We start from the raw sequence: 20,772 nt of genomic DNA, 5'->3' as shown, positions 1-20,772 counted from the left end.
CTTATTCAGTCTGTATGCTGAGCAGATAATCCTAGAAGCTGTACTGTATGAAGAAATATGTGACATCAGGATTGGTGGAAGACTCATTAACAACCTGTAATATGCAGATGACACAATCTTGTGTGGTGAAAGCGAAGAGGACTTGACACACTTACTGATGAAGATCAAAGACTAAGCCTTCAGTATGCATTGCACCTCAACATAAAGAAAACAAAAATCCTCACAATTGGACCAATAAGCAACATCATTATAAGCTTAGAAAGTATTTAAGTTGTTAAGGATTTCATTTTACTTGGATGCACAGTCAACGCTCATGGAAGCAGCAGTTAAGAAATCAAGTGAAGTATTACATTGGGAAAATCTGCTGCAAAAGTCCTCTTTAAAGTGTTAAAAAGCAAAGATGTCACTTAGAGGACTATCGTGTGACCCAAGCCATGGTGTTTTCAGTCACTTCATATGCATGCAAAAACTGGGCAACGAATAAGGAAGACCAAAGAGGAATTGACGCCTTTGAATTATGGTGTCGGCAGAGAATCTTGAATATACCATGGACTGTCAGAAGAATGAGTAAATCTGTCTTGGAAGGAGTACAGCCAGAGTGCTCCTTGAAAGAGAGGATGGTGAGACTCCATCTCATGTACCTTGTATGTGTTATCAGGAGGGACCAGTCCCTGGAGAAGGACATCGTGCTTTATAAGGTAGAGGGTCAGCAAAAAATAGGAAGACTCCAGACGAGATGGATTAACACAGTGGCTGCAACACTCGGCTCAAACATAACAATGATTGTGAGGATGGTGCAGGACCAGGCAGTGTTTAGTTCTGTTGTACATAGGGTCTCTACGAGTCGGACCCAACTTGACGGCACCTAACAACAACAACAATGGTCAAAAACCAGGGTAGACATAATCATATAATGTAATACTCTGGTCTTGCCAGTCATCAGAGCTTGAGCTGGCCCATAGTTCCTGAAGCTAGGGGCTGTCTGCATATGGCCTTACACTGATTTTCAGTATCTCCACCATGGGTGGCTTATACCACTTGTGCACTCTCATCCTTATTCCTCATCAAGTTCATTTCATGCGTGATGGGGGAAGTGGGCTGTTTTTCCAGGCCTACACTTAATCTCTATACAGTATTCACCACTGCTCCCCCACCTTCTCAAAGCAAGTGGAAGACTAATCACTTGTCACATACCACCTATCTTTCTATCACCATCAAACCTGAGCAACCATCAATACATTAATATCTGGTGAGATTTTCCCTTTCTTTTCTTTTTGCTTCACAATTATTTGGCTCAGTTGTGTCCCGGTTATGAGAGTCAACATCACTGTGATACCCCTTCCTTGACCACCAGTAGTAGTTTGGTTTGGATTGCTACTCCCGCTCACACAACCCAATGGGACATAAACTGGCCAGATCCACTTAGCTTAGTCAGGAGATACAGGACAGGAGACGCAACATGCCAGCACAGTTCCCTGAAGGGAGGGTCCTCACAGTGCAGTGGGAGGCACTTTATTCCCCTCATGACAGCTCATTTGTAAGAGAACAAAAGCAGATGGATGCATGTGAAGCTATCACAGCTTAGGTAAGCTGTATGCTCCAAAGGAGTGATTTTCTTTTTTTTGTACTTTAGATGAAGGTTTACAGAATAAACTAGCTTCTCATTAGACAGTACACATTGTTTTATGACGTTGGTTAACAACCTACGACATGTCAACACTCCGTGCTCGACCTTGAGTTCCCTGTTACCAGCTTTCCTGTCCCCTCCTGCCTTCTAGTCCTTGCCCCTGGGTTGGTGTGCCCCTTTAGTCTCGTTTTTTATAAACCAAAACCAAACCCGTTACTGTTGAGTTGATTCCAACTCATAGCAACCCTATAGGACAGAGTAGAACTGCCCCATAGAGTTTCCAAGGAGGGCCTGATGGATTCGAACTGCTGACCTTTTGGATAGAAGCTGGAACTTAACCACATGGGCCTGTCCAATCTTTGGATGAAGGGTGAACCTCAGGAGTGACTTCATTATTGAGCTAAAAGGGTGTCCGGAGGCCATACTCTTGGGGTTTCTCCAGTCTCTATCAGGCAGAAGTGATTTTCTTGTGAAAGTCGTGAGCACGGCTTCCAGAGACCTGCAAGGAACTATTTGATTACAAGAGCCACAACTCCTTGTAGAAGAAGCTGAAGCCTTACTTAACCAACTGACATTTAAGGTCTATTCAAGGTTTTCCCAGTCCCAGTGCACGCTTCACATTAGGCCATTTTTACTGTCAGTAATGTGGCCAACAAGGCAGCTGACATTCCACTTTATCTTAACTCATTGAGTTTGTAGGGAATACTAAGAGAAAATAAAGCCAATGTCCTCTTTACAAGAAGAAGTGGCTCAGGCCCGATGGTAACTCTTTATCTCCACATATCCGATCTAACTCCCAACCCTGGCACTTTTACCTCACCTTATTTCTCACTCTCATCTCCTCTCCATTTCTTCCATCAGCTTGCCCTGCAAGACTCCGCATCATCTGTCCCATGGGCAACTGTACGTTCATTCTAACTGATATCTCCACTTCCACACTGGATCCCACTAGCCTTTCACAACCTGAGTGCATTCCTATTATGTCCTCACTCTAGTTTCATAGGACAATTTTGATACTTTCTCCTTGCTCTTAGGAAAGAGTATGTAAAATATGTATTATTTGGTAGTGTCGTGTCTTCCGGTCAGTGTTGCCTCATGTGGTACCAAAGACGTAACAGCTGTCCACATACCAACCACACTGGCCTTTTAAAACTCACAGAAGATGCTGTGTTTTCCATGAACAATGCACTCATTTGTGTAATTTCTTCTACCTAAAACATTCTTCTTCTTTCTCATTCCATAGTTCCTTGATATTCTTCAGCTTTCAGTTTATGTTTTCTTGTTGGAATTTTTGATAGTCTCTTAATTTGCACCACTATTTGATTTCACAACAGCGTGTACGTCTCTCTAAGCATGTTTATCACATAAGCGCTTTTGTATGTATATGGCTGGTTATTTAATTTACTATGACTCTCCAGGTGACTGCCAGGTCCGTGATGATTTAAACCTGTTTAGTAACATCTTCGTATTTTTGGATTTTAGTCCAGTTCCTATCATATCATTCATCATCAGTGATAATTTGTTAGATGATCTTACCTAATATTTTGAAACTTCTCTCCCAAGACTGACAGCCAGCTGATCTGTATTTCTATTTCCCAGGTCTCATGTGTGAGCCTATGAACATATGACCTCCCTCCCTACATCCACATACACAGACACCTCTAGACACCTATCAACATCCTTGCTGTATTTCCAGGTCAAGATGAAATCACAACATCCACAAACACAAGATTTCTCAGAACCTCCTAACTGGTCTAGATTTCTCCAATCCACACTCTTATTTGTATGGGTATTAATTGAGTTCTGGTTCTTTAAGTTATCTCTGTTCATCTATGTTTAACTCGTAGGGTAGCAGACAGACTTCTGAAGAAGGACTCTATGATAGGTGTGTCTCACCTCTATGTATTGAAGATAATCTTTTTAAGTAACTTCCTCTATTTCTACATCCAATGAAAGGGTTTGCTCTTACCATGTACATACAGACATATCATTTTTATTTTGTATAGTGATAATAAAAGAAATCGCAAACGTACAGCAAATGTTAGAATTGGTTATACTGTAAATAAGGTAGTCAGAGTGGACCCTTTTGAACACAGGATATGTAAGGGGAGAGTTGACTGCAGTATAACAGTGAGTCATACGGATATCAGGGGATCATTTCACACCGAGCAAAGAGTAAATGTAAAAGCCCTGAGGCATTAGTGGGTTTGGTTCTTTTAACACGGAGGATGTGTTTTTGGCATGGGAAATAAAGACATGAAAGATGATGGCCCACACAAGGATCTTGGTAGAAAGGGCCTCAGGTTGTTCTTATGCCCTGTAGGTGTAAAGGAAAATAATCCTTAGCATAGATAAGGATGGAAATTGTTATGTAACATGAAGTAGGAATAAGGTGTTTGAAATTATTACTGAAAGCCTTTTTTGCCAGGTGTTTGAGATTGAACTTTCCTTGTTTCTCTCCCTCTTCTTTTTTGTTCTTCAGTGTTTCAGTCTTCTTGGCCTGTCCTTGATTTCTGCACAGGTTCCTTCCCCCCCCCCGTATTTCTATCAATTTGTCCAGCAACCCAAGAGTCTTTGAGCAAGGAGAGCCTCAGAAGTCAAGACAGGAAGAATCCAGGGGAGCAGTGCAATGGCTTCAAAAATCCCAGTGAACCTAGAGGAGGTAACAACCTGCCCTATCTGCCTAGAGCTCCTGACGGAACCCATAAGCCTAGATTGTGGCCACAGCTTCTGCCAAGCCTGTATCACTGCAAATAACAAGGAGTCCATGGACAGCCAAGAAGAGGAGAGCAGCTGTCCTGTCTGCCGGATCAAATACCAGCCTGGGAACCTACGGTCTAATCCGCATCTGGCTGCATAGTGGAGAGACTTAAGGAGGGAAAGATGAGTCTAGAAAAAGAAGAGAAGGAAAATCACTGTGTCCGCCATGGAGAGAAACTCACGCTCTTTTGTAAACTAGATGGGAAGCTCATTTGCTGGCTTTGTGAGCGGGCTCAGGAGCGCTGTGGTCACCCCACGTTCCTCGTGGAGGAGGCTCCCCAGGAGTACCAGGTGAGACACCAGGGTGGAGGGAAACAAGGCCGAAAATAGTACCTCATGGGAATCACCACTTTCCATTGTACTTTAATTACTTTGTCACCATAGACCTGAGGTCTGTTATTTATTTCCATACCCTACACTCACTTCTGAGGCCTGAAGGATGTTCCTGTGTATTTCACCCTTTTAAATAAGGATATACCTTGAGTACAGACTCTTGGCCAGGAGTAGATAATGTACCTTCTGCTGGTTGGGTGGAGATTTGGTGGCCAAATTAAACTCTCATTGCCCAAGCTAGAGGGCATCTATGGAGCTTAGTAGGTCAAGAGGAAAGGACTTTTCTTTTCAGGTTTTTTTCTAGGACAAGATAGAATAAGGCTACTCTTGATGAGGCAAATATGAATGACTTCTGTCATCTGAGATGTAAAGAGCACATTCACCTTCTCAGATTTTTTTTCCAAGTCATAGATACTCATGCCAGTCTCATAGCTTTTGTAAACTGTTGTCTCTTCTAAGATCAGCCTGCTTTATGTCTCAATTTAACTTCTATCCAGGTGCTAAGAAAGCTCATAGGTTGACTCTTATGTGATTCGATTTTCACAGGAGAATCTTCAGACAGCCTTTGAGAGTCTTGGGCAGGAGCAGCAGAAAGCTGAGAAGTGGGAAGCTGACCTCAGAGAAGAGAGGGCTTCCTGGAAGGTAGGAAGAGTCTCTTCCTGAGGGAGTTCTGACAGGTTCCTTGGCAGGGTCCTAGTCACAAGAAGGCTTTGACCTGTTTGTTCACTGATACTTAATGACTTCATTAAACACTTGATTAGTGCTCTCCTTCATACCTTCTCTGATGGAAGGTTAGAGGGTGGAGAGTGTATCTGTTAGAAATGAACACAAATATTTACAGCCAAAGATATAGAGGTACTTTCTGGTGAGGAAGGATGGTGAATCCTGCGTCCCATTCCTGTCATAGTATTCGATGTTGTGACTCCTGATGGAAGACATTCGGCGTGGCCCAGGGTTTTGACCTCAGTGTAAACACTGAGCTGGTGGTGGGGTTGTGGGGAAGTGGTGAGTAATGCAAGAAGATGTGAGTGTCCTGGACAGCTGTGTGAAAGCTAAGTCTCACCCAGGTATTTCATTTTGGCTCAGGACAGCCTTTGATATGGCTGACTTGTGGCCATTATTTTGGGATGTGAGGGAGGGAAAATAGTGGGGAGGGGGAGAAAAGCTTCCCCAGGATTGCTCCCCTGATTCCATATTCCATCCCTTTGAGAATTCCCCAAAGAAAATAGTTTCCTTCCTGGGTTCCAGCCGATTGCATAATAAGCCTCTGTTAATAGACTGACTATGCCCTCCCTTCCCCTTTCTCATCCCTGAAGACTCAGATACAGACTGAGAGACAGAGTGTCCAGGCAAACTTCAGTCAGCTGCAAGGTATCCTGGACAATGAGTAGCAGAAGGAGCTGCAAGAGCTGAAGAAAGAGGAGGAGAATGTTAAGCAGAACCTGTCAGAGGCTGATAATGAGCTGGCCCAGTGGAGTGGTGATGTGAAATAACTCACGTCAGATCTGTAGCGTCGGTTGCAAGGGACAACAATGGAGATGCTGCAGGTAAGACTTGGGAAGGAACCTCTGCATTTGATATTTGAGAAAATTAAACTAAATTTCCTTTTTTTGTGTGTCATGGACTCTTTCTCATGGTGATGTTAAAGTTCATTTGGTCCTGTACTACCAATTCCCAGCATGTATTCCAGAGGTTATAGGAGTAATTGCGTGAATACCAAAGGGAAATCTCATTGTTATTAATTTATGAGGTGTAATGAAAAAATCTGGAGAAATTAGAGAAAAGATCCATTGTATCCAGTGATATTCTCTACGCCCCTGTTATCTGTGATCTAATGTTGAACATTTGTCATGTACCTGTTCACTCAGTTTAATCACAGGCAAACTAGTACTCTCTGGGTTCTAAAGGTATTTTTTCCCCTTTTGTCCATGTAGGATGAGTTGAGATCTATCCCCTCCTCTATTTTTTGAAATAAAATTTGTGAAGGATTAGTATTATTTCTTCTTCAAATATTCAATAGAATTCATCGGTGAATCCATCCTAGTCCAAGCTTTTCTTTTTGGAAAGATTTAAAATTTGTAATTTGTTTACTTGTAAAAGGTTTATTTCAATTTTTTTTTTCTCTATTGCTTTTTATATCAGCTTTTGGTAATGTGTGTCTTTGTAAGAGTTTTCCGTTTCATCTAAGTTGTCTCATTTGTTGGCATAATATTGGGCATAGTATTTCCTTATGTTCCTTTTAATTTCTGTAATTCCCTTAGTAATGTTCTCTCTTCCATTACTGATTTTAACCATTTATTTTCTCCATTTTTTTTTTCTTGGTCAGTTTCTTGGTCAATTTTGTTGATCTTCTCAAAGAACTTTTTTGTTTAATTCATTTTATCTATTTTTTAACCTTTGCATATGTAAAAATGACGTGGTTGGCACGTCTTACTTCCTCTAACTTCACAAGGGAGAGGGAGCATCAAGATCAACAGCCCAAGGCTGATTCCTATGAGGCAGAGGTCAGATATGCCTCCATCCCCCAACTTTTACCAAATTCTGACACCAGCCCTCAGTCCCTCTCATGGTACTCTCTACTTCTCTGCTGGGTTCGGTAATTTGTTGCAGTGGCCACACAGAATCTAACAGACAGTACTCACAGTTATGAGATTTAGCAGGGAAATAACAGGTTACAATTCAGGATCAGGCATGACTCAGGGTACAGTTCTTTGGTCAGGACAGCTTCTTCTCAGCCATGCCTGCAGGCATATTTCTCTGTGGCCCTCGACTTCTTGGCCCCTTGGCCCCTCAGCCCCTAGCCTAGCCTCTACCTTGCTTGGGTAAGTTTAGAAAGCTCTTTAGCTCTGCCAAAAAATGCCAAGAGGCACCCTACTCAGCTAGTAAGCCTCAGCCTGAGGGCACACATCTTTTTTCTCCATGGGCTGGGAAGCACACCATGCTTCCTCCTGCCAATTGTCTGGTTCTGCTGCCTCCGTTTCTCTGCCGCTGCTTCTCACCGTCTTACACTGTCTCCAGTGTTATAGCTCTCTCTGTCTCCTGGGTCTAGAAGGTTCTCAGTGTAGGGATCTGGGTCCAAAGGACACGCTCCGCTACTAGCTGTTTTTTCTTGGTGGTAGTGAGATCCCCTCTCTACTCTGGGATTGGCTCTCTTTTAAGCCTAAACCAAGAAAAAACCAAACCCATTGCTGTCAAGTCGATTCTGACTCGTAGACACCCTATAGGATGAGTAGAACTGCCCCATAGGGTTTCTATGGAATGGCCGGTGGATTCGAACTGCCAGCCTTTTGGTTAGCAGTCAAGCTCTTAACCACTACACCACCAGAGCTCCCTTTTAAGCCTAGTAGATGGTAAAACTAATCAATCCTCTCATTGGGGTTCCATACACCTTATTTGGGTGGTCCCACCCCCAACAAGGGTGCCATGTACCGTATTTGCATTATTAGTAAGCTGTCCAGTCCCCTTGGTGGGCCACAAGTACCTTATTTGCATACTCCCACCCAGTCATTTGGTGGGAGTTACAAGACCAAGGCAAGAAAGGCCACATAAAAACGATGCATTGCACCACAGTATATCATTATTTCTGCTGTAAGCTTTATTGTTTCCTTTATTCCTTTGGGTTTTATTTGCTGTTCTGTCGGTAGTTTCTTAAAGTGGAAGCTTAGATTACTGATTGGAGACCTTCTTTTCAGATTAAGGAACCCTGGTGGAGCCATAGTAGTGTAGTAGGAGCCCTAGTTGTGCAGTGGTTAAGAGCGTGGTTGCTAACCAAAAGGTCGGCAGTTTGAATCCACTAGCTGCTCCTTGGAAACCCTATGGGGCACTTCTGCTCTACCCTATAGGGTCACTATGAATTAGAATTGGCTTGACAGCAACGGGGTTTTGTTTTTTTGTTTTTTTTTTAATGGGTGGCCCAGTGGTTAGGAGCTACCACTGCTAACCAGAAGGTCAGCAGTTCGAATCCACCGGCTGCTCCTTGGAAACCCCATGGGGCACTTCTACTCTGTCCTATAGTGGCGCTATGAGTCAGAATCGACTCAACAGCAAGTTTTTTTTAATGGCTAATAAAGTTGAGCATCTTCTCATGTTCTTGATAGTCATTTGAATATCCTCTTTGGTGAAATGTCTTCAAATCCTTTGCCTATATTTTGATTGGGTTGTTTGTCTTTTTGTTGTTAAGTTGTAGGAGTTTATATATTGTAGATATTAAACCCTTATCTGATATATAGTTCCCCAAAATTTTATCTCAGTCTGTAGGTTTTCTCTTCATTTTGTTGATAAAATCCTTTGATATACAAAAGTTTTTAATTTTGAAGAGATCCCATTTATCTATTTTGTCTTTTGTTGCTTGTGCTTTCAGTGTCATACCTGAGGATCCATTGTTGAAGACTAGCTCCTTATGTTTTCTTCTAAGAGTTTTATGGTTTTAGGTCTTACATTTAGGTCTTTGATCCATTTTGAGTTAGTTATCATATATGGCATGAGGTATACATCCAGGTTTATTCTTTTGCATGTGGAAATCTAATTGTCCCAGCACTATTTATTAAGCAGGCTATTTTTTTTTACCATTGGATGGATTTAGCTCCCTTATCTAAGATCAGTTGACCATAATTGTGTGTGGTTATATCTGGACTCAGAATTCTATCCATTTGTGTATGTATCTATCATGATACCAGTATTAGACTTTTGATTACTGTAGCTTTGTGTTTTCAGATTGAGAGGTATGAGTCCTCCTACTCTTTTTTTTTTATTTTATTTTTTGACCAAGGTTGCTTTGGCTATTTGGGGTCCTTTGCTGTTTCGTGTGTATCTTAGGATTGGCTTTTCCATTTCTGCAAAGAAGGCACTTGGAGAGGGGATGCTGGAGCTGTGGGTCTGTGGCACTGGGAAGGGGAGGTGTAAGGACCACGTACGAAATGCTTCTCCTACCTTTTTGTTCTCATCTTTGGCTTACACCTCTCTGGATGTTTTTGAAGCAGTCCTCTGATCACCTTTATAGGGTTCTGCTGATTCAGGCACAAAGTTTATATTTCTTGATGTTCTTGTGGGAGGATTGGGAACTTACTCCTGCTCATACTGCCATCTTTCTGGAAGTTTCTTCCCTTTCTCTTTTCCTTGGTGTTAAATAAAATTTTTTATGGTACTATTTTAATTTCTCTGATTTTTAAACTCTATTTCTTTCAGTCGTTTTCCTAGTGATTGCTCTAGTGATTACAGTATGCATCTTATCCTATCACAGTATAGTTCCGATCAATAATATTAATTCCAATAAAATATAGAAACTTGGCTCCAGTATTGTTTCATTTCCTCCCTCTTCTTTGTGATGTTATTATCATGCATATATTACATAAACCTGTTGCTCTCGAGTCTTTCTGACTCATAACAGTGCTATAGGACAGAGTAGAACTGCCCTATAGGGTTTCCAAGGAAGGGCTGGTGATTTCGAACTGCTAACCTTTTGGTTAACAGCCGAGCTCTTAACCACTGCGCCAGCAGGGCTCCATATATTACATGAATATATACAATTAACGTATCAATTGTATTTTTAATTATTGCTTTAATAATCTTAGGTCTTTTAAAGTGGCTAACAAAAGAAATGAGAAAAATATTTATAATCTTCTTTTATTGTTGTAAAAATATAGATAACACAGCATTTACCAATTCAGCATTTTTCATGTACAATTCATCGTACAATTCAAATGTAGCCATCACCAACATCCATTGACATATTTTCCATCCCCATAAACAGAAACTCATTGCTATCATCTTTTATATAAATCTACATTGTATACCGTTTCTCCTAATCTTCATTTCTCCCTATGGATTTGAATTTTCTTTCTGAAAGAAGGACTTTCTTTACTATCTTCTGTAATGCTGCTCTGCCAACAGTAAACTCTCTCAGTCTTTATCAGGTTAAGTGTTTGTTCTCCTTCATTTTTGAAGGAAATTTTGCTTCATATGAAATTCTCTGTTGTCAGTGTTTTGGTTTTGTTTCATTTTCCTTTCAGCACTTTTAATCTCCTAATCTAGTGTCTTCTAGCCTCCATTGTTTTCAGATGATGAGTTAGTAATCAATCATATTGTTGGTGTCCTGTGTATGACTTTTTTTATCCCTTTCTGTTTTAAATGATTTCCCTATGGAATTGTTTTCAACAGTTTTCTATGATGTGTATAGATGTGGGTTTCATCGTACACATCTAGTTTGGGGTCATTGAGTCTCTTAGATGAGTATATTAATTTTTTTTTATAGAATTTGGAAAGATTTACCCCATTACTTCTTTTTTTCTTTCCTCTTCTCTCCTTTTGGGACTCCATTTATATGAATGTTGGTACACTTACTGTTATACCACAGGTCTCTGAGGCTTTGTTCATTTTTTTTCAATATTTTTTTCCTCTCTGTCCTTTAGATTCTCAGGCTGCTAACCAAAAGGTCAGCAGTTCGAATCCACCAGCTGCTTCTTGGACATCCTGTGGGGCAGTTCTCCTCTGCCATGTAGGGTCGCTATGAGTCGGAATCCACTTGACGGCAATTTTTTTTTTTTCCTTTGGTTCTTTAGGTTAGAAAATGTTTATTGGTGTACCTTTAGGTTCAGTGATTTTCTTCTGCCATAATCTGCTATCAAGCTTCTCTAGTAAATACTTCATTTTTGTTATTTGATTTACAAATTACAGAATTTATATCCTTAAATATCACTTTATGTCCTTCTCGAGAATCTATTTGTTGATTCATTTTTGTCTTTAATTCTTCAAGCATTGACTCCTTTAGATTTTAAATCTTTTTACAGTAGCTGCTTTGAAGTGTGTGTCACCTAACTCCCACATCTGGAGTCACTCAGAGGCTTTTTATATTGGATGGTATTTTTCCCCATGAGTATGGGTCATACTTTATTGTTTCTTTGTATATCTCATAACTTTTTATTGAAAAATAGACATTTTAATAATATATCATTGCATTGCTGGATTCTGAACCCCTCCTTGAAGGCTGTTTTTGTTTCTTTCTTTAATTACTTGCCTGGGACAAATTTATAAAACCACCTTCCTTTGGTGCATGGCTGCTGATGTCTCCGTTTCAGAGAAGAAAAGAAAAGTGGGTGTAAATTTTAAGCATGGCATCCTAGGGTCACCCTGTGTGCCAGTACTTGTCTGACCACTAAGCATGAATAGAGGTTAGGCTCAACTACTTGAGGCAATAAAGTTTCTGTTCTCGTCTGAATGATCTGTGTTTTGTTAGGGGAGCACGTTCAAAGTTCAGGCTATTTTATAGTCTGCTGTGTTTTTTAGTCTCTGTTGGGTAATTTCCCATCTCACGTGTGGATTACACCTCAACATAAAGAAAACAGATATCCTGGACCATTAAGCAACATCATGATAAACGGAGAATAGATTGAAGTTGTCAAGGATTTCATTTTACTTGGATCCACAATCAACACCCATGGAAGCAGCAGTCAAGAAATCAAATGACACATTCGTTGCACTGGGCACATCTGATGTGAAAGACCTGTTTCAGGTGTTGAAAAGCAAGACGTCACCTTGAAGACTAAGGTGTACCTTACCCAAGCCATGGTGTTTTCAGTCACTTCATATTCATGTGAAAGCTGGACGATGAATAAGGAAGACCAAAGAAAAATTGATGCCTTTGAATTGTGGTATTGGAGAAGAATATTGAATATATCATGGACTGCCAAAAGAACGAACAAATCTGTCTATGAAGAAGTAGGACCAGAATGCTCCTTAGAAGCGAGGATGGTGAGACTATGTCCCACATACTTGGGACATGTGGTCAGGAGGGATCAGTCCCTGGAGAAGGACATCATGCTTGGTAAAGTAAAGGGTCAGCGAAAAAGAGGAAGACCCTCAATGAGATGGATTGACACAGTGGCTGCAACAATGGCCTCAAGCATAACAACTATTGTGAGGATGGCACAGGACTGGGCAATGTTTCATTCTGTTGTACATAGGGTTGCTGTGAGTTGGAACTGACTTGATGGCACCTAACAGCAGCATGAATATGTCTGCATCATTCACATTGGCCAGGATTTTGTGGTTGACTTGACCCTTCTCTATTCTCCGCTGTGGATACATGCAACTTGAGACAAGAATGTAGTTTTCCCAATCATGACTGTAACCTTAGGCGACTAGAGTTACTGGCCTATCCCAATCACCTGCCTCTGAGAATGCCACCTCTACTAGCAATGCCACTGTGTGAGTATTGCCCGGTGCTCCAAATCAAGTGAGCCCCCTTGAACTGTGACAGAGAAGTGGTCCAAACTCATTGCCTGCCCCATTCTGAGAGAATCTATGTATCATCTCAGTTGCCAAAGTGGTGATGGGAGCAGCCTCAAGCCAAAACACCAGATACGCCCACTGTTCTTAGCTAACGAAAGATTTTGTTTTACATTCCTTTACTCCTTCTCTGACTCTCTTCCTATCTTTATGTAGATACTGAGTTGCTGACATATATCATTTCCTTCTATCTGAAAAACTTATTTTAACATCTCTAGCAATGCAGGTCTGTTGGTAACAAATCCTCTCAGCTTTTGTTTGTCTAAAAAAATCTTTACTTCTCCTTGATTTTTGAAAGACAGTTTTACTGGGTACAGAATTTAAGGTTGGTGATTTTTTTTTTCTTTCAACACTTTAAATATTTCACTCCACTGTCTTCTTGCTTGAATAGTTTCTGAATAAAAGTCCAACGTAGTTTATGTCCCTGTTCTTCTATAAGTAAGGTGTTTCCCATTTCCCCTTGGCTTCTTTCAAGATTTTCTCTTTGTCTTTGGTTTTCTTCTGTAGTTTGAATATGGTATGCCTGGGTGTAGGTTTGTTTTGCTTGGTGTTCACTGAGCTTCCAGAATCTGTGGTTTGGTGTCTGTCTTTAATTCTGGAAAATTCTCAGCCATTATTACTTCAAATATTTCTTTTGCTCCTTTTCTACTTTCTTTTGTATAGCCATTATACGTGTGTTATACCTTTTGTTTTTGCCTCACAGTTCTTAGACATTGTGTTCCATTTTTGTTTTGTTTTCTCTTCGCATTTCAGTTTTAGAAATGTTGGAAGTTTCTAGTAACGTATCATCAGACTTAATGATTATTTCCTCAGCCCTGTCCAGTCTACGATTGAGCCTATTAAAGGCTTTCTTCATTTATTTCTGTTATAGTGTTTTTTATTTCTAGTATTTCTTTTTGATTCTAATTAGAGTTTTCTTCTCTCTGCTTACAGTACCTCTTTCCCTTCTATGTTTTCTATTTTTTCCATTAGAAGGCTTAGTATATTAAGCATTCTGTCATCTGGTGCTGTCAAATTGGCTCCTATTTATAGTGACTCTGTGTATAACAATATTAAGCATAAACCAAAACCAAACTAGTTGCCATCAAGTCAATTTCAACTCATGGGACCGAGTAGAACTGCCCCCTAGGGTTTCCAAGGCTGTAATCTTTATGGAAGCTAACTGCCACATCTTTCTCCCGTGAAGCAGCTGGTGAGTTTGAACCACTGACCTTTCAGTTGGCAGTCGAGTGCTTTAACCACTGCACCACCAGGGCTCCTATATTTTAAATTAGGGGTCTGATAATTCTAAAATTTCTTTCATAACTAATTCTGGTTATGATGTTTGCTTTGTTTCTTCAGGCTATGTATGTATGCTATTCTTTACCTTTTAGCATGCCTTGTCATTTTGTTGTTGTTGCTGAAAGCTGGAATATGCCAGGGTGGGGGAATAACCACTTTGAAATGTACCCAGAGCATTTCATTCTTGGGACTGCCTTCAAGGAAAACTACTTTTCCAGAGCTTTATCTGATATAGGGGGAAGGTAATTGTATAACTCTAGCCACCTTTTTAGCCTTTCTGTCTCATATAAGGGGAGGGGAAAAAAAAAAAGACTAAGAAACTATTCTGAATGTTATAGCACAGGCACTCAGGCTCACTGAAAAGAAAACAAAGCTGAGATTTAAGTATAAGAATATGGAACAGTTCTCCCCAATACCTAACCACTGTGTCAACAGGGCTCTAGTATAATAACAATGAATTACAACTGAGACAGCTGCAAGAAACAGACTATTTAAGAAAGAATTTCTAGGGAGAAAAAAAAAAAAAAACGGAGAGACAAAAACAAGAACACTAGAGGAAATTTAAGCCTCTAACTTGTAGTTATTGTAAACATTAAACACAGCCTAGCTGCTAGGCGGATAAACAAAAAACTTCACACTGAAGGCATATTTGCCTCAATTCCTATTGAGGTACATCGTGTCCAGCTTTTTGCTTGTTTTTGGTGTTTCTGTAGGGGGAACAGTAGCATTGAGCTGCTTATACCACCAGCTAGCTGATATCTCTACCCCTGGAATACCTTTTGAAGAACCACGCACATCTCACCTCAGTCCATTTGGTTGATTTTGGGCTAAGAAAATCAGTAGCATCAAGGATAGGTGTGTCACTCAGTTCTGGTTAAATTAGTCTATGCTCATCAGGTGTTCTCATCAGCAACGCTGTGACTGTTTTAAGTACCTGATCCAATTCAGTTTGATGTTGCATTTTATTACAAATATAACATCAGAATTTTATTGGAAGTTGGAAAAGAAGTACTCTTTTCTGCTGGGATTTATATTGGGAGATTCATGCTTCCTTCATGTACTGTCTGAGAATAAAGTCAACATAGAGGAATAAATGAAATTTGGAGAAGGACATAGACCAGACCCTTATGACGAAGTTTGAACTTCAGAATTCAGCTCTGATTAAAGTTACAGGTGTCCGCAAATCCTTTTTGCCCGTTGAAGCAGTTTTTACTGAATTCATGTCATATACAATAAAAAACCCTAATACAGAAAGAAAAACTATTTTGTTTGTATGTGTATGTCTAGATCCAGCCATTGGCCTAGTCTTGGTGACATGGAATGGTAAGCTGGAGTAAAGGAGACCAAATATTTTTGTAAATATCTGTTCAAACGAAACAGTACCTGTGACAATAAAGAAGAGAATACGGATAAAAGAAATGAGGAACATGAATTAACCTGGCTTGGTAGAGTCTGGAGTTTAGGGCAAAATATTGTAGTTTTTTAGGACACTGACTGAGTGGATATTGGTAAAATTATGGACAATGGGGTAAAAGAGGGAGACATTGTAGGTCTGGTGAATAGTAATTTAACTATTAGAAATCTTGAGTTGCTGATCCCTGTGGTTTCTTCACTGCTGAATACATTTTAGTCTTCATTTTAGACACAATCTGGGAAAAATAGAATCGGAAGTCAACAGTACATGCACGTGTGTTGAATTATAGTTAGTGTATATAATAAGAAGAAATCAGTTTGAGAAACACCTACATTAATATACTTCTTTCTTGTATCCTCAGCAAAAACATGTAAACTTCTTGAGGACTGTTATTACTAAGTATTCACCATTTATTATGCAAAGCCTGGCATAATAATAGTATATCACTTTACATATCCTTTGAATAAATTAAAGATCCATGAATAATTCAGATCATTTCATGGAGAACCAAATGCATTTGGGAAAAATATCATGGGCCTCTTCTTTTCCTCATAAATAAATCCCTTTTCCAGTTACTGGAAGTCTCTTGCTATACTTCCACAAGTGTCAAAGCTGTTTCAACCTTTTAGTGAACTTGACAACATCACATGAAACCTCAGGGATGGTCAGCCTGGATCTTGTATTTGCTTTTGTGCCTCACTTTGGGAGTATTTATTCCTACCACATCTAGTGGTGGTAGGGATGTGATGAGCTTTGGAAGTGGGAAGGACCTATCACTCTTTGATTCATGTTTTCTCCCTTCTCACTAGGATGTGAATGACGTCATTAAACGGTATGTGCAAGAATCCAGGGATGGTCCTTTTGTGCTGTGAAAAGAGGTTTGTAGTCATGAGAGTTGTCTGATGGTCAATCAGTGTGAAAGTCTCCCAGGAAAGGAGTATTATATGTACTTTTATCTTAAAATTCTGATCACAAATCAGGCTTTGAGTATTCCATAACTATTGAGAAGAGACCAGATTCTATGGTAGTGCTGGTGGGGGTGGTGGGAGGTCACAGAGTTAGGGCCAGTAGGAGTATTAGGATTCAGAATCCTGTGAATGCATGAATTTTGTTCACATATGTGACTGCATCCAACTCTGCTTGTTGTGTTTCATAGGTATTTACCTTATTGCAGGAGGGTCCTGTCTTCTTCATCTGTCAAGTACCGAGAATATTTTATGAGAACAAATCTTTTATTTCTCCCCTGGAAATAAACCAAGTCTTTCTGTGTGGTTCTTCCTATTTCCAAAGTGGACTTGAGTTTCTGGGAGTAATATTTTGGCTCTGATCCACACACTTGATAATTAGGTCCTGCACATTAGAAGCTTGTATGAAAATGTGATGTCCTTATGGCTAAAATCGTACCCTTACCTGATGGCATCAAGCTCTTTAGAAACACATGAAATTCAGACCACTGTTACTTTGGTATTCGTAACTTCTTATTGGACAATGTTAGTAATTTTTGTCACAGAGAACCTGGAACCTTAGATGTTGTTCTGAAAGCCTCCTTTGGGAACACTGTCGTTGAACACCCTTGGGTCTCTCCACACAGAATTCCCATACTTAATATCTTTTAAGCCCCAGCAGCCAGGTTCTACAACCTCACTTTCTGCCTAGGTACCCACATCCATGGCAGTGATTTTACTCTCATTAATTTTTTTAAGCTACCAATTTTTTTAAAAATTCATTATTTCATATTATTGCATATGATTTCTAGGAGGTAGAGAGTGAAGGGTTAATTTTTCCTTTTACAAAGAAGAAACTGTTTCTGAAAGGTCAAGACCTTCCCCAGGTCACCTAGAGGGAAAGCGAGGAGGTGTATAAAAGCCAAAAACCTATTGCCATCGAGTTGATTCTGACTCATAGCAACCATAGAGGACAGAGTAGAACTGTCCCATAGAGTTTCCAAGGAGTGGCTGATGGATTCGAATTGTCGATCTTTTGGTTAGCAGTCAAGCTCTTAACCACTGTGCCACCAGGGCTCCAGGGAGGTGTATATGAGCACACAATCCTCTAGCTCCAATGTCAGGATTCTCCCTTCTCCCCTCTCAGGCTCTCAGGGGGTTTATGGTCCATGTTACATCAGTGTGGTGAAAAGGAAAAAAATCAGTGATGTTGGAGGGAAATAAAGTCAGAGGTGTGAGGTCAATTTTTATCATCTCTAGAGTAAGAATATGATCCCGGAGAAGCCAAAAACATTGCCCAAGAAACCAAGGAAAATATTCCAAGTTCCAGATATGAATATGATTCTGCGTGTGATGAGAGGTAAGAACCCGAGGAATTGTGTGGCTGTGGGATTTTTGTGAGTGCAGGGGCTAAATAGGGGAGACAGTAGAGATGAAGGTGTTGGATGACTATGTGCTGCTGATGTCATGTTTAAGGGGGAATGGTCAGGTATCTATTCCTCTCATTCACCTGTTCACTTTTCTCCATAGTTTCCTCTCCTTCCCCTAATCAGGAGAGGAAACAGATGTCAGTGCTGACTCTCTTGCTTAGATTCAATATCATGGAATGTTTTATCATTTCAGAACCGACACATGTCCAGCGCTACTGGGGTAAGGAGAAATCACAGTATCCTCAAGCCATACTGTTCTCATCACCTTTCACAATTTTGTGTTCTCTAGTAGGTCTCACTCTTTGAGCCCCATGTGTCCCCTTCCAACACACACCTACATATTTAAGTTTCCAGTGTTTTAACTCTCCCTGTGACTCCTGAGCAAAGTTCTTCCCAGTACCCTCTCAAGTTCTTTTCATGATCCCTCTCTTAATGTCACAGATAACTCTACCTCGTATCCCTCTACCCTGTAATTGCCTTACAATAAACATGACACTGAATCCAATCAACCCTAATTCGAATGTTGTCATTTCTGAAGATGGAAGACAAGCAAGAATTGTGCCCAATTCAAAGTCAAGAAATTCATATTGGAATGGCAATAATGATGATGATGGTATCATGGGCTGCCTGTATGTTGAATCAGGGAAACATTACTGGGAGGTAGATACAACTGGGAAAACTTCCTGGGTCCTGGGGGTATGCTCTGACAAATGCCCTGAATTCAATATGAAGTTAAGTGTTAAACAACACACAGATCTTCAAAATAATGACTTCAGATATCAGCCTCGATTTGGCTACTGGGTTATAGGGTTACAGAATCAATCCAGGTATATTGCTTTTGAGAACCCTTCCCTTCAACCCCAGAGTCGGATCCTTTGTCTAACTGTACCTGTCCGTCGTGTTGGGATTTTCCTAGACTATGAGTCTGGCACTGTCTCATTTTTCAATGTCACAGACTGTGGGTTCCTCATCTACAAATTCGCTGACTGTTACTTTTCTGGGATTGTTTGTCCTTATTTCAATCCAATGAAATGTGAAGTTCTCATGTCCCTGTGCTCACAAGGTTCCTGAACTGTCTTAGAGCCTCACCGCTTCTGTTAGTGCCCCCTTCCTGTGCTCATCTGCACCTGAGCTCTTTGCCACAAATCTGACCATCTCCTTGCTGTCTCCCTTATTCCCTTTTAAATGCCCTTTACTCATCAATAAGATGTACAGTTTGCCTTGTGTCTTATTCTTCCTCATATCTTGTTTGACTAGGGAAGAATCCTAATTCATCACTTTTCATATTTAGAAGCAAAAATGATTAATCCTTCCTAAAGTAAGACCAGGATTGGGGTAATACCTCTGCCAACTCTTAAGTCCCTGATTTCTTCTGTCACTGACTTGAGATGAGGCAAAACTTGTCAACTATTTTCCTATGTTATAAACTATGTATAAAGTCATTCCTATATAATGACTCCTTAGGACTATGTCAGTTTACCTGTGATGCCCATATTCAGCAAAAAGCTAAGGAGAGAAGAGCAAAAAGTATTTACCAAGAGTGAAAGTTTTTTGTCCATACTGTCTGAGTTCAAACTCTGTCTCTCCACGTACTAGCTGTGTAGCTTTCAGTAAGATGCTTAGATGGCCATGCTTACTTTTTAAAAAACATTTTGTGATAAAAGCTGTACCTAATCCTTAAAATCATTGTGAAAATCTAAATATTATTAAATGTAAAACACCTGTCTGTCTCAAGTTCATAATAAATATTTGTTCTGCTTATTACTGAAATATATAATCTATGTCAATGTCCCATACAACTGGTATGTGCCTACAGGACTATAGATGACTAATGAAATCTCATTTTTTTTGTGGTCCCAGAAACTGTTTTCAATGCTCCAGCTCTGTTTTGCATCTTATATGTATATGTATGTCAGTGGTTTGAACCCACCAGCCACTCCCCACTCTCTGGGAGAAAGATGTCGCAGTCTGCTTCCATAAAGGTTACTGCCTTGGAAACCCTATGGGGGCAATTCTACTCTGTCTTATAGGGTTGCTATGAGTGGGAATTGACTCAATGGCAACAGGTTTTTTATACACCTACTCCTCACTCATGGTCATGGTTAGGTTCAAAGACCAGGTCGATATTCAAAAATCGGCATTATGTGAAACTTCAGCAAGCAAATGCTCCTCAGGCTTCAGGAATCGTTTTGGAGGGGTCTCCGTGGGGCTGCTCCCTTGTTTGCAGCCGCCATCCTCAGCTGTCTTGTCTCTAGGCAGGCATGTGTCCTTTCAAACCATGGCAGAGCTGATTGGGTCGGGATTTGCAGCCAGGAGGGGACCCGCACTACCCCAACCCACATGGAGTTCTTGCTGTCTACTGAAACGCCCACCTAGCCAAGGCTGACAGCTGGTCCCAGTGCCCCAAGCGTGCAAACCACTGTGTGCACTGTCTGCACCCATTTGCCATCTTTTCGCAGACTCCGGGCCTGAAGCAGACAGCGCGCCCAGCTGGGATCTAGCAAGGGCCAGAGCACTCCTGCAGGTGAATGGCTTGAGGCCCTGGCTTCTGGCCTTTTTTTTTTCCCACCCTCTTTTAAGTTCATTTGCATCCAAGACTGGGGAGAAGGGTGGGATGGAAGGGATCAAGGACTTGGGCTCAGGAAGGAGGCACTCTCACTCAAAACATGGGTCCCTTACCTGGATTTAAAGTGATGTAAG

The 20,772-nt window shown here is 40.6% G+C and overlaps 1 long non-coding RNA gene and 1 pseudogene across 1 annotated transcript; both read left to right on the top strand.

Annotated features, from left to right (window-relative positions):
- Nucleotides 1–4,213: 4,213 nt before the first annotated feature.
- Nucleotides 4,214–17,604, top strand: LOC101347050 (tripartite motif-containing protein 5-like; annotated as a pseudogene).
- Nucleotides 17,605–17,772: 168 nt separating this feature from the next.
- Nucleotides 17,773–20,596, top strand: LOC111818983 (uncharacterized). Its single transcript, XR_002825993.1, has 3 exons — nucleotides 17,773–18,002; nucleotides 18,266–18,292; nucleotides 20,532–20,596. It is a non-coding gene; the product is annotated as an uncharacterized LOC111818983 (long non-coding RNA).
- Nucleotides 20,597–20,772: the final 176 nt, after the last annotated feature.

Source organism: Trichechus manatus, unplaced genomic scaffold, assembly GCF_000243295.1.
Source record: "Trichechus manatus latirostris isolate Lorelei unplaced genomic scaffold, TriManLat1.0 scaffold00232, whole genome shotgun sequence".
Taxonomy (NCBI): domain Eukaryota; kingdom Metazoa; phylum Chordata; class Mammalia; order Sirenia; family Trichechidae; genus Trichechus; species Trichechus manatus.
The sequence above is the reverse complement of the archived record's forward strand: the minus strand, read 5'-3'. Positions and strand labels throughout refer to the sequence as shown.